Below are 17,016 nucleotides of genomic sequence, written 5' to 3' on the forward strand. Positions count from 1 at the left end.
CCATCACTCTTTATCACTCTTTATCACTCTCTGACACACTCTGACACTCTCAGACACTCTCCATCACTCTTTATCACTCTCTGACACTGTCTGACACTCTCATACATTCTGTGACACACTCTGACACTCTCTATCACTCTATGACACTCTCTGACGCTCTCTATCACTCTCTATCACACTCTGACACACTCTGACAGTCTCAGACTATCTCTGACACTCCCAGACCCTCTCAGACACTCTCTGACACTCCCTATCACTCTCTATCACTCTCTGACACTCTCTGACACTCTCTGACACTCTCAGACACTCACTACCTCTCTCTATCACTCTCTGACACTCTCTATCACTCTCTGTCACTCTCCATCACTCTCTATCACTCTCTATCACTCTCTATCACTCTCTGAAACTCTCTGACTCTCTCTATCACTCTCTGAAACTCTCTGACTCTCTCTGACACTCTCTGACACTCTCAGACACTCTCTATCACTCTCTATCACTCTCTGACACTCTCTATCACTCTCTGTCACTCTCTATCACTCTCTATCACTCTCTGAAACTCTCTGACTCTCTCTATCACTCTCTGAAACTCTCTGACTCTCTCTGACACTCTCTGACACTCTCAGACACTCTCTATCACTCTCTATCACTCTCTGACACTCTCTATCACTCTCTATCACTTTCTGACACTCTCTATCGCTCTCTGACACTCTCTATCACTCTCTGACACTCTCTGATACTCTTAATCAGTCTCTGACACTCTCTATCATTCTCTGAAACTCTCTGACACTCTCTGACACTCTCAGACACTCTCTGACACTCTCAGACACTCTCGATCACTCAATGCCACTTTCTGACACTCTCTATCACTCTCTATCACTCTCTGACGCTCTCTGACACACTCTGAAACTCTCTGAGACTCTCAGACACTCTCTATCACTCTTTATCACTCTCTGACTCTCTCTGACACTTTCAGACACTCTCTGACACTCTCAGACACTCTCAGACTATCTCTGACACTCTCAGACACTCTCAGACTCGCTCAGACACTCTCTGACACTCCCTATCACTCTCTATCACTCTCTATCACTCTCTATCACTCTCTGACTCTCTCTGACACTCTCAGACACTCACTATCACTCTCTATCACTCTGTCACTCTCTGACACTCTCTATCACTCTCTGAATCTCTCTGACACTCTCTGACACGCAATGACAATCTCTGACACTCCCTATCACTCTCTATCACTCTCTATCACTCTCTGACACTCTCTGACACTCTCTGACACTCTCAGACACTTACTGTCACTCTCTATCACTCTCTATCACTCTCTGTCACTCTGACATTCTCTATCACACTCTATCACTTTCTGACACTCTCTGTCACTCTCTGACACTCTCTATCACTCTCTGAATCTCTCTGACACTGTCTATCACTCAATGACACTCTCTGACACTCTCTATCACTCTCTATCACTCTCTGACACTCTCTGACACACTCTGACACTCTCTGACACTCTCAGACACTCTCGATCACTCTTTATCACTCTCTGACAATCTCTGACACTCTGAGACACTCTCTATCACTCTCTGACACCCACTATCACTCTCTGACACTCTCTGACTCTCTCTATCACTCTCTGACACTCTCTATCACTCTCTGTCACTCTCTATCACTCTTTATCACTCTCTGACAATCTCTGACACTCACTGACACTCTCTGACACTCTGAGACACTCTCTATCACTCTCTGACACCCCCTATCACTCTCTGGCACTCTCTATCACTCTCTGACACTCTCTATCACTCTCTGTCACTCTCTATCACTCTTTATCACTCTCTGACAATCTCTGACACTCACTGACACTCTCTGACATTCTGAGACACTCTCTATCACTCGCTGACACACTTAATCACTCTCTGACGCTCTCTGTCACTCTCTATCAATCTCTGACACTCTCTATCACTCTCTGTCACTCTCGATCACTCTCTGACACTCTCTGACACTCTCTGACACTCTCTGACACTCTCTATCACTCAATGACACTTTTTGACACTTTCGATCACTCTCTATCAATCTCTGACACTCTCTATCACTCTCTGTCACTCTCGATCTCTCTCTGACACTCTCTGACACTCTCTGACACTCTCTATCACTCAATGACACTTTTTGACACTTTCGATCACTCTCTATCACTCTCTGACACTCTCTGACACACTCTGACACTCTCTATCACTCTTTATCACTCTCTGACTCTCTCTGACACTTTCAGACACTCTCTGACACTCTCTGACACTCTCAGACACTCTCAGACTATCTCTGACACTCTCAGACACACTCAGACTCGCTCAGACACTCTCTGACACTCCCTATCACTCTCTATCACTCTCTATCACTCTCTGACTCTCTCTGACACTCTCAGACACTCACTATCACTCTCTATCACTCTGTCACTCTCTGACACTCTCTATCACTCTCTGACACTCTCTGACACTCTCTGACACTCTCTGACACTCTCTATCACTCTCTATCACTCTCTGTCACTCTGACATTCTCTATCACACTCTATCACTTTCTGACACTCTCTGTCACTCTCTGACACTCTCTATCACTCTCTGAATCTCTCTGACACTGTCTATCACTCAATGACACTCTCTGACACTCTCTATCACTCTCTATCACTCTCTGACACTCTCTGACACACTCTGACACTCTCTGACACTCTCAGACACTCTCTATCACTCTTTATCACTCTCTGACAATCTCTGACACTCACTGACACTCTCTGACATTCTGAGACAATCTCTATCACTCTCTGACACCCCCTATCACTCTCTGACACTCTCTCTCACTCTCTATCGCTCTCTGACACTCTCTGACACTCTCAGAAACGCTCTGTGACTCTCTGACACTCTCTATCACTCTCTGACACTCTCTGACACTCGCTATCACTCTATGACTCTCTCTGACACTCTATCACTCTTTGTCAATCTCTGACTCTCTCTGACACTCTCAGACATTCTGTGACACACTCTGACACTCTCTATCACTCTATGACACTCACTGACACTCTCTATCACTCTCTATCACTCTCTGACAATCTCTGACACACTGTGAGACTCTCCAACATTCTCTATCACTCGCTGACACTCTCGATCACTCTCTGACACTTGCTATCACTCTATGACTCTCTCTGACACTCTCTATCACTCTCTATCACTCTCCGACACTTTCTGACAATCTCTGACACTCTCTGACACAATATATCACTCTCTATCACTCTCTATCACTCTCTATCACTCTCTGACACTCTCTGACACACTCTGACACTCTCAGACACTCTCCATCACTCTTTATCACTCTTTATCACTCTCTGACACACTCTGACACTCTCAGACACTCTCCATCACTCTTTATCACTCTCTGACACTGTCTGACACTCTCATACATTCTGTGACACACTCTGCCACTCTCTATCACTCTATGACACTCTCTGACGCTCTCTATCACTCTCTATCACACTCTGACACACTCTGACAGTCTCAGACTATCTCTGACACTCCCAGACCCTCTCAGACACTCTCTGACACTCCCTATCACTCTCTATCACTCTCTGACACTCTCTGACACTCTCTGACACTCTCAGACACTCACTATCTCTCTCTATCACTCTCTGACACTCTCTATCACTCTCTGTCACTCTCTATCACTCTCTATCACTCTCTGAAACTCTCTGACTCTCTCTATCACTCTCTGAAACTCTCTGACTCTCTCTGACACTCTCAGACACTCTCTATCACTCTCTATCACTCTCTGACACTCTCTATCACTCTCTATCACTTTCTGACACTCTCTATCGCTCTCTGACACTCTCTATCACTCTCTGACACTCTCTGATACTCTTAATCAGTCTCTGACACTCTCTATCATTCTCTGAAACTCTCTGACACTCTCTGACACTCTCAGACACTCTCTGACACTCTCAGACACTCTCGATCACTCAATGCCACTTTCTGACACTCTCTATCACTCTCTATCACTCTCTGACTCTCTCTGACACTTTCAGACACTCTCTGACACTCTCAGACACTCTCGTACTATCTCTGACACTCTCAGACACTCTCAGACTCGCTCAGACACTCTCTGACACTCCCTATCACTCTCTATCACTCTCTATCACTCTCTGACTCTCTCTGACACTCTCAGACACTCACTATCACTCTCTATCACTCTGTCACTCTCTGACACTCTCTATCACTCTCTGAATCTCTCTGACACTCTCTGACACGCAATGACAATCTCTGACACTCCCTATCACTCTCTATCACTCTCTATCACTCTCTGACACTCTCTGACACTCTCTGACACTCTCAGACACTTACTGTCACTCTCTATCACTCTCTGTCACTCTGACATTCTCTATCACACTCTATCACTTTCTGACACTCTCTGTCACTCTCTGACACTCTCTATCACTCTCTGAATCTCTCTGACACTGTCTATCACTCAATGACACTCTCTGACACTCTCTATCACTCTCTATCACTCTCTGACACTCTCTGACACACTCTGACACTCTCTGACACTCTCAGACACTCTCGATCACTCTTTATCACTCTCTGACAATCTCTGACACTCTGAGACACTCTCTATCACTCTCTGACACCCACTATCACTCTCTGACACTCTCTGACACTCTCTATCACTCTCTGACACTCTCTATCACTCTCTGTCACTCTCTATCACTCTTTATCACTCTCTGACAATCTCTGACACTCACTGACACTCTCTGACACTCTGAGACACTCTCTATCACTCTCTGACACCCCCTATCACTCTCTGACACTCTCTGACACTCTCTATCACTCTCTGACACTCTCTATCACTCTCTGTCACTCTCTATCACTCTTTATCACTCTCTGACAATCTCTGACACTCACTGACACTCTCTGACATTCTGAGACACTCTCTATCACTCGCTGACACACTTAATCACTCTCTGACGCTCTCTGTCACTCTCTATCAATCTCTGACACTCTCTATCACTCTCTGTCACTCTCGATCACTCTCTGACACTCTCTGACACTCTCTATCACTCAATGACTCTTTTTGACACTTTCGATCACTCTCTATCAATCTCTGACACTCTCTATCACTCTCTGTCACTCTCGATCTCTCTCTGACACTCTCTGACACTCTCTGACACTCTCTATCACTCAATGACACTTTTTGAAACTTTCGATCACTCTCTATCACTCTCTGACACTCTCTGACACACTCTGACACTCTCTATCACTCTTTATCACTCTCTGACTCTCTCTGACACTTTCAGACACTCTCTGACACTCTCAGACACTCTCAGACTATCTCTGACACTCTCAGACACTCTCAGACTCGCTCAGACACTCTCTGACACTCCCTATCACTCTCTATCACTCTCTATCACTCTCTGACTCTCTCTGACACTCTCAGACACTCACTATCACTCTCTATCACTCTGTCACTCTCTGACACTCTCTATCACTCTCTATCACTCTCTGAATCTCTCTGACACTCTCTGACACTCAATGACAATCTCTGACACTCCCTATCACTCTCTATCACTCTCTATCACTCTCTGACACTCTCTGACACTCTCTGACACTCTCTGACACTCTCAGACACTCACTGTCACTCTCTATCACTCTCTGTCACTCTGACATTCTCTATCACACTCTATCACTTTCTGACACTCTCTGTCACTCTCTGACACTCTCTATCACTCTCTGAATCTCTCTGACACTGTCTATCACTCAATGACACTCTCTGACACTCTCTATCACTCTCTATCACTCTCTGACACTCTCTGACACTCTCTGACACTCTCAGACACTCTCTATCACTCTTTATCACTCTCTGACAATCTCTGACACTCACTGACACTCTCTGACATTCTGAGACAATCTCTATCACTCTCTGACACCCCCTATCACTCTCTGACACTCTCTGACACTCTCTATCACTCTCTGACACTCTCTATCACTCTCTGACACTCTCTATCACTCTCTGTCACTCTCTATCACTCTTTATCACTCTCTGACAATCTCTGACACTCACTGACACTCTCTGACATTCTGAGACACTCTCTATTACTCGCTGACACACTTAATCACTCTCTGACGCTCTCTGTCACTCTCTATCAATCTCTGACACTCTCTATCACTCTCTGTCACTCTCGATCACTCTCTGACACTCTCTGACACTCTCTGACACTCTCTATCACTCAATGACACTTTTTGACACTTTCGATCACTCTCTATCACTCTCTGACACTCTCTGACTCTCTCTGACGCTCTCTGACACACTCAGACATTCTCTATCGCTCTTTATCACTCTCTGACACACTCTAACGCTCTCTGACACTCTCAGACACTCTCTGACACTCTCAGACACTCTCAGACACTCTCTATCACTCGCTATCACTCTCTGACACTCTCTGACAATCTTAATCACTCTCTGACACTCTGTATCACTCTCTATCCCTCTCTGACACTCTCTAGCATTCTCTGACACTCTCTATCACTTTCTGACACTCTCGATCACTCTCTGACGCTCTCTGACACTCTCTATCCCTCAATGACACTCTCTGACACTCTCTGACACACTCTGACGCTTTCTGACACTCTCAGACACTCTCTGACACTCTCAGACACTCTCAGACACTCTCTATCACTCGCTATCACTCTCTGACACTCTCTGACACTCTCTGAAAATCTTAATCACTCACTGACACTCTGTATCACTCTCTATCACTCTCTGACACTCTCTATCATTCTCTGACACTCTCTATCATTCTCTGACACTCTCTATCACTCTCTGACACTCTCGATCACTCTCTGACGCTCTCTGACACTCTCTATCCCTCAATGACACTCTATGACACTCTCTATCACTCTCTATCACTCTCTATCACTCTCTGATACTCTCTGACACTCTCTGACACTCTCAGACGTTCTGTGTCACACTCTGACACTCTCTGTCACTCTATGACACTCTCTGACGCCCTCTATCACTCTCTATCACTCTCTATCACTCTCTGACACTCTCTGACACACTCTGACACTCTCTATCACACTCTATCACTCTCTGACACTCTCTGACACTCTCTGACTCTTGCTATCACTCTATGACTCTGCAATCTCTATCACTCTCTATCACTCTCTGACACTCTCTGACACTCTCTGACACTCTCTGACACTCTCTGACACAATCTATCACTCTCTATCACTCTTTGACACTCTCAGAAGCTCTCTATCATTCTCTGACACTCACTGACACTCTCAGACACTCTCTGTCACTCTCAGACGCTCTCAGAAACTCTCTATCACTCTCTGACACTCTCTATCACTCTCTGACACTCTCTATCACTCTCTGACACTCTCACACACTCTGACACTCACTGACACTCTCAGACACTCTCTATCACACTCTATAACACTCTGACACTCTCTATCACTCTCTGACATTCTGTGACACTCTCTATCACTCTCTGACACCCTCTGTCACTCTCTGACACTCTCTGACACTCTCTATCACTCTCTGACACTCACTGACACTCTCAGACACTCTCAGACACTCTCTATCACTCCCTATCACACTCGAACGCTCTTGGACGCTCTCTGACACTCTCTGACGCTCTCAGACACTCTCTGACACTCTTCGACTCTCTCAGACCATCTCTGACACTCTCCATCACTCTCAGAAACTCTCTATCACTCTCTGACACTCTCTGACACACTCAGACACACTCAATCACACTCTATCACTCTCAGACACTCTCCATCACTCTCTATCACTCTCTGACACTCGCTATCATTCAATGACACTCTCTGAAAATCTCTTTTACTCTTTACCACTCTCTGACCCTCTCTGACACTCTCTGTCACTCTCTGACACTCTCTATCACTCTTTATCACTCTCTGACACTCTCAGACACTCTCTATCACTCTCTGACACTCTCTGACATTCTCTGACACACTCTATCACTCTCTATCACTCTCTATCACTCTTTGATACTCTCTGACACACTCAGACACTCTGTGACTCACACTGACACTCTCTATCGCTCTCTGAAACTCTCTGACGGTCTCTATCACTCTCTATCACTCTCTGACATGCTCTATCGCCCTCTGATACTCTCTATCACTCTCTATCACTCTCTGACAGTCTCTCATACTCTCTATCACACTCTTTCACACTCTGACACTCTCTGACACTCTCTATCACTCAATGGCACTCTGTGACACTCTCTACTCTCTGACACTCTCTGACACTCTCAGACATTCTGTGACACACTCTGACACTCTCTATCACTCCTTGACACTCTCTGACGCTCTCTATCACTCTCGATCACTCTCTCACACACTCTGACACTCTCTATCACTCTCTATCACTCTCTGACACTCTCTGACACTCTCTGACACTCTCTGACACTCTCTATCACTCTCTATCACTTTCTGACACTCTCTATCACTCTCTGACACTCTCTATCACTCTCTGAAACTTTCGGACACGTAATGACACTCTCTGACACTCCCTATCACTCTCTACCATTCTCTGACACTCTCTGACACTTTCATACACTCTATCACTCTCTATCACTCTCTATCACTTTCTGACACTCTCTATCACTCTCTGACGCTCTCTGACACTCTCTATCACTCTCTATTAATCTCTGACAGTCTCTGACACACTCTGACACTCTCTGACACTCTCAGACATTCTCTATCACTCTTTATCACTCTCTGACACACTCTTACACTCTCTGACACTCTCTATCACTCTATGACACTCTCTGACACTCTCTGACACTCTCTGACACTCTCTATCACTCTCTATAACTCTCTATCAATCTCTGACACTCTCTGACTCTCTCTGACACTCTCTATCACTCTCTGATACTCTCTGACACACTCAGACACTCTGTGACTCACTCTGACACTCTCTATCACCCTCTGACAGTCTCTATCACTCTCGATCACTCTCTGACACTCTCTGAAACTCTCTATCACTCTCTATCACTCTCTTACACTCTCTGACACTCTCTATCACTCAATTTCACTCTGTGCCACTCTCTATCACTCTCTGACATGCTCTGACACTCTCTGACACACTCTGACACTCTCAGACACTCACTATCACACTCCGTATCAGTCTCTGACACCCAATGAAACTCTCTATCACTCTCTGACACTCTCTGACACTCTCTATCACTCTCAATCACTCTCTGACTCTCTCTGACACTCTCTATCACTCAATGACACTCTGTGACACTCTCTATCACTCTCTGACACTCTCTGACACTCTCTATCACTCTCGATCTCTCTCTGACACTCTCTATCACTCAATGACACTCTGTGACACTCTCTATCACTCTCTGACACTCTCTGACACACTCTGACACTCTCTATCGCACTCTATCACTCTCTGACACTCTCCATCACTCTATGACACTCTCTGACACTCTCCATCACTCTATGACACTCTCTGACACTCTCAGAGGCTCTCTATCTCTCTCTGACTCTCTCAGACACTCTCCATCACTCTCTGACACTCACTGACACTCTCAGAAACTCTCTGTCACTCTCTGTCACTCTCTGACACTCTCTGACACTCTCTGACAATCTCTGACACTCTCTATCACTCTCTATCACTTTCTGACACTCTCTATCACTCTCTGACACTCTCTATCACTCTCTGAAACTTTCGGACACGTAATGACACTCTCTGACACTCCCTATCACTCTCTACCATTCTCTGACACTCTCTGACACTTTCATACACTCTATCACTCTCTATCACTCTCTATCACTTTCTGACACTCTCTATCACTCTCTGACACTCTCTGACACTCTCTATCACTCTCTATCAATCTCTGACAGTCTCTGACACACTCTGACACTCTCTGGCACTCTCAGACATTCTCTATCACTCTTTATCACTCTCTGACACACTCTTACACTCTCTGACACTCTCTATCACTCTATGACACTCTCTGACACTCTCTGACACTCTCTGACACTCTCTATCACTCTCTATCACCCTCTATCACTCTCTGACACTCTCTGACTCTCTCTGACACTCTCTATCACTCTCTGATACTCTCTGACACACTCAGACTCTCTGTGACTCACTCTGACACTCTCTATCACCCTCTGACAGTCTCTATCACTCTCGATCACTCTCTGACACTCTCTGAAACTCTCTATCACTCTCTATCACTCTCTTACACTCTCTGACACTCTCTATCACTCAATGACACTCTGTGCCACTCTCTATCACTCTCTGACACTCTCTGACACTCTCTGACACACTCTGACACTCTCAGACACTCACTATCACACTCCGTATCACTCTCTGACACCCAATGAAACTCTCTATCACTCTCTGACACTCTCTGACACTCTCTATCACTCTCAATCACTCTCTGACTCTCTCTGACACTCTCTATCACTCAATGACACTCTGTGACACTCTCTATCACTCTCTGACACTCTCTGACACTCTCTATCACTCTCGATCTCTCTCTGACAATCTCTATCACTCAATGACACTCTGTGACACTCTCTATCACTCTCTGACACTCTCTGACACACTCTGACACTCTCTATCGCTCTCTATCACTCTCTGACACTCTCCATCACTCTATGACACTCTCTGACACTCTCCATCACTCTATGACACTCTCTGACACTCTCAGAGGCTCTCTATCTCTCTCTCTGACTCTCTCAGACACTCTCCATCACTCTCTGACACTCACTGACACTCTCAGACACTCTCTGTCACTCTCTGTCACTCTCTGTCACTCTCAGACACTCCCAGACACTCTCTGACACTCTCTGACACACTCAGACACTCTGTGACTCAGTCTGACACTCTCTATCACTCTCTGACACTCTCTGACACTTTCCATCACTCAATGACACTCTGTGACACTCTCTATCACTCTCCATTACTCTCTGACACTCTCTGACACACTCTGAAACTCTCAGACACTCTCTATCACACTCCGTATCACTCTCTGACACCCAATGACACTCTATATCACTCTCTGACACTCTATATCACTCTCTATCACTTTCTGACACTCTCTGACACTCTCTATCACTCTCTATCACTCTCTGACTCTCTCTGAGACTCTCTATCACTCTCTATCACTCTCTGACACTCTCTATCACTCAATGACACTCTGTGACACTATCTGACACTCTCTATCACTCTCTATCACTCTCTATCACTCTCTATCACTCTCTGACACTCTCTATCACTCTCTGACACTCTCTGACACACTCTGACACTCTCTATCACTCTCTATCAATTTCTGACACTTTCTGACATTCTCTGACACTCGCTATCACTCTCTGACTCTCTCTGACACTCTCTACCACTCTTTATCAATCTCTGACACTCTCTGACACTCTCTCACACTCGCTATCACTCTATGACTCTCTTTGACACTCTCTATCACTCTCTATCACTCTCTGACACTCTCTGACAATCTCTGACACTCTCTGATACAATATATCACTCTCTATCACTCTCTGACAATCTCTGACATTCTCAGACACTCTCTATCACTCTCTATCACTCTGTGACTCTCACTGACACTCTCAGACACTCTCTGTCACTCTCTGTCACTCTCTATCACTCTCTGACACTCTCTATCTCTCTCTGTCACTCTCACACACACTGACACTCTCTGACACTCTCATACACTCTCTCTCACTCTCAATCACTCTCTGACACTCTCTGACACTCTCAGAAACTCTCTGTCACTCTCTGACACTCTCCGAAACTCTCTATCACTCTCTGACACTCTCTATCACTCTCTGACATTCTCAGACACTCTCTATCACTCTCTGACACTCTCTATCACTCTCTGACACTCTCTATCACTCTCTGACACTCACTGACACTCTCAGACACTCTCTGTCACTCTCAGACCCTCTCTATCACTCTCTATCACACTCTAACGCTTTTTGACGCTCTCAGACACTCTCTGAGGCTCTCAGACACTCTCTGACACTCTCTGACGCTCTCAGACACTCTCTGACACTCTTTGACGCTCTCTGACACTCTCAGACACTCTATCACTCTCAGACACTCTCTATCACTCTCAGACACTCTCCATCACTCTCTGACACTCTCTGACACTCTCAGACACACTCAATCACTCTCTATCACTCTCTATCACTCTCTGACACTCTCTAACACTCTCTATCACTCTCTGAACACTCTGACACTCTCTGACACTCTCGGACCCTCTCTATCACTCTCTATCACTCTCTGACACTCTCTATCAATCAATAACACGCTCTGAAAATCTCTATCACTCTATCACTCTCTGACACTCTCAGACACTCTCTATCACTCTTTATCACTCTCTGACACTCTCTGGCACTCTCTATCACTCTCTATCACTCCTTGACACTCTCTATTTCTCTCTGACACTCTCGATCTCTCTCTGACACTCTCAGACACTCTCAGACACTCTCAGACACTCTCTGACACTCTCAGACATTCTCAGACACTCTCTATCACTCTCTAAAACTCTCGATCACTCTCTGAAACTCTCGATCACTCTCTGACACTCTCTTTCACTCAATGACACTCTATGACACTTTCTATAACTCTCTATCACTCTCTGATACTCTCTATCACTCTCTGAAACTCTCTGACACTCTCTGACACGCAATGACAAAACCTGACACTCCCTATCATTCTCTACAATTCTCTGACACTCTCTGACACTTTCAGACACTCTCTGACACTCTCTATCACTCTCTATCACTTTCTGACAAACTCTATCACTCTCTGACACTCTCTGACACTCTCTGACACTCTCTATCACTCTCTATCACTCTCTGAAACTCTCTGACACACTCTGACACTCTCTGACACTCTCAGACATACTCTATCACTCTTTATCACTCTCTGACACACTGACACTCTCTGACACTCTCAGACACTCTCTGACACTCTCTATCACTCGCTATCACTCTCTGAAACTCTCTGACACACTCTGACACTCTCTGACACTCTCAGACATACTCTATCACTCTTTATCACTCTCTGACACACTGACACTCTCTGACACTCTCAGACACTCTCTGACACTCTCTATCACTCGCTATCACTCTCTGACACTCTCTGACGCTCTCTGACATTCTTAATCACTCTCTGACACTCTCTATCATTCTCTGACACTCTCTGACGCTCTCTGACACTCTCTATCACTCAATGACACTCTATGACACTCTCTATCACTCTCTATCACTCTCTGACACACTCTGACACACTCTGAAACTCGCAGACACTCTCTATCACACTCTGTATCACTCTCTGACACCCAATGACACTCTATATAACTCTCTGACACTCTATATCACTCTCTATCACTTTCTGACACTCTCTGACACTCTCTATCACTCTCTATCACTCTCTGACTCTCTCTGACACTCTCTATCACTCTCTATCACTCTCCGACACTCTCCGACACTCTCTATCACTCAATGACACTCTGTGACACTCTCTAACACTCTCTAACACTCTCTATCACTCTCTATCACTCTCTGACACTCTCTGACACACTCTGACACTCTCTATCACTCTCTGACACTCTCTGACACTTTCCAACACTCAATGACACTCTGTGACACTCTCTATCACTCTCCATTACTCTCTGACACTCTCTGACACACTCTGAAACTCTCTGACACTCTCTATCACACTCCGTATCACTCTCTGACACCCAATGACACTCTATATAACTCTCTGACACTCTAAATCACTCTCTATCACTTTCTGACACTCTCTGACACTCTCTATCACTGCCTATCACTCTCTGACTCTCTCTGACACTCTCTATCACTCTCTATCACTCTCCGACACTCTCTGACACTCTCTATCAGTCAATGACACTCTGTGACACTCTCTATCACTCTCAGTCACTCTCTGACACTCTCAGACATACTCTATCACTCTCTGACACTCTCTGACACTCTCTGACATTCTTAATCACTCTCTGACACTCTCTGACATTCTTAATCACTCTCTGACACTCACTATCATTCTCTGACACTCTCTATCACTCTCTGACACTCTCGATCACTCTCTGACGCTCTCTGACACTCTCTATCACTCAATGACACTCTATGACACTCTCTATCACTCTCTATCACTCTCTATCACTCTCTATCACTCTCTGACACACTCTGACACACTCTGAAACTCGCAGACACTCTCTATCACACTCCGTATCACTCTATGACACCCAATGACACTCTATATAACTCTCTGACACTCTATATCACTCTCTATCACTTTCTGACACTCTCTGACACTCTCTATCACTCTCTATCACTCTCCGACACTCTCCGACACTCTCTATCACTCAATGACACTCTGTGACACTCTCTAACACTCTCTATCACTCTCTATCACTCTCTGACACTCTCTGACACACTCTGACACTCTCTATCACTCTCTGACACTCTCTGACACTTTCCATCGCTCAATGACACTCTGTGACACTCTCTATCACACTCCGTATCACTCTCTGACACCCAATGACACTCTATATAACTCTCTGACACTCTAAATCACTCTCTATCACTTTCTGACACTCTCTGACACTCTCTATCACTGTCTATCACTCTCTGACTCTCTCTGACACTCTCTATCACTCTCTATCACTCTCCGACACTCATGACACTCTCTATAACTCAATGACACTCTGTGACACTCTCTAACACTCGCTATCACTCTCTATCACTCTCTATCACTCTCTGACACTCTCTGACACACTCTGACACTCTCTCCCACTCTTTATCAATCTCTGACACTCTCTGACACTCTCTCACACTCGCTATCACTCTATGACTCTCTCTGACACTCTCTATCACTCTCTATCACTCTCTGACACTCTCTGACAATCTCTGACACTCTCTGATACAATATATCACTCTCTATCACTCTCTGACAATCTCTGACATTCTCAGACACTCTCTATCACTCTCTATCACTCTGTGACTCTCACTGACACTCTCAGACACTCTCTGTCACTCTCTGTCACTCTCTATCACTCTCTGACACTCTCTATCTCTCTCTGTCACTCTCACACACACTGACACTCTCTGACACTCTCATACACTCTCTCTCACTCTCAATCACTCTCTGACACTCTCTGACACTCTCAGAAACTCTCTGTCACTCTCTGTCACTCTCCGAAACTCTCTATCACTCTCTGACACTCTCTATCACTCTCTGACATTCTCAGACACTCTCTATCACTCTCTGACACTCTCTGACACTCTCTATCACTCTCTGACACTCACTGACACTCTCAGACACTCTCTGTCACTCTCAGACACTCTCTGACACTCGCTATCACTCGATGACACTCTCTGACGCTCTCTATCACTCTCTATTACTCTCACACACTCTGACACTCCCTATCACTCTCTACCATTCTCTGACACTCTCTGACACTTTCAGACACTCTCTATCACTCTCTATCACTCTCTATCACTTTCTGACACTCTCTATCACTCTCTGACACTCTCTGACACACTCTATCACTCTCTATCACTCTCTGACACTCTCTGACACACTCTGACACACTCTGACACTCTCTGACACTCTCAGACATTCTCTATCACTCTTTATCAATCTCTGACATTCTCTGACACTCTCTGACACACTTACTCACTCTCTGACGCTCTGTCTCACTCTCTATCACTGTCTGACACTCTCTATCATTCTCTGACACTCTCAGACACTCTCTATCACTCGCGATCACTCTCTGACACTCTCTGACACTCTCTGACACACTTACCCACTCTCTGACGCTCTGTCTCACTCTCTATCACTGTCTGACACTCTTTATCATTCTCTGACACTCTCTATCACTCTGAAACTCTCGATCACTCTCTGACGCTCTCTGACACTCTCTATCACTCAATGACACTGTATGACACTCTCTATCACTATCTATCACTCTCTGATACTCTCTGACACAATCTGACACTCTCAGACGTTCTGTGACACACTCTGACGCTCTCTGTCACTCTATGACACTCTCTGACGCCCTCAATGACTCTCTATCACTCGGTGACACTCTCTGACACACTCTGACACTCTCTATCACACTCTATCACTCTCTGACACTCTCTGACACTCGCTATCACTCTATGACTCTCTCTGACAATCTCTATCACTCTCTTTTAATCTCTGACACTCTCTGACACTCTCTGACACTCTCTGACACAATCTATCACTCTCTATCAATCTTTGACACTCTCAGAAGCTCTCTATCACTCTCTGACACACACAGACACACTCTATCACTCACTGAAACTCACTGACACTCTCAGACACTCTCAGACACTCTCACACACTCTGACACTCACTGACACTCTCAGACACTCTATATCACTCTCTATCATTCTCTGTCACTCTCTGACACTCTCAGAAACTCTCTGTCACTCTCTGACACTCTCTGACACTCTCTATAACACTCTGACACTCTCTATCACTCTCTGACATTCTGAGACACTCTCTATCACTCTCTGACACTCTCTATCACTCTCTGACACTCTCTGACACTCTCTATCACTCTCTGACACTCACTGACACTCTCAGACACTCTCTGTCACTCTCAGACACTCTCAGACACTGTCTATCACTCTCTATCACACTGGAACGCTCTTTGACGCTCCCTGACACTCTCTGACGCTCTCAGACACTCTCTGACACTCTCTGACGCTCTCTGACGCTCTCAGACACTCTCTGACACTCTTTGACGCACTCAGACAATCTCAGACACTCTCCATCACTCTCAGAAACTCTCTATCACTCTCTGACACTCTCTGACACACTCAGACACACTCAATCACTCTCTAATCACTCTCTGACACTCTCTGACACTCTCTAACACTCTCTATCACTCTCTGACACACTCTGACACTCTCTGACACTCTC

This window comes from Heterodontus francisci, chromosome 9 (genome assembly GCF_036365525.1).
Source record: "Heterodontus francisci isolate sHetFra1 chromosome 9, sHetFra1.hap1, whole genome shotgun sequence".
Classification (NCBI taxonomy): Eukaryota; Metazoa; Chordata; class Chondrichthyes; order Heterodontiformes; family Heterodontidae; genus Heterodontus; species Heterodontus francisci.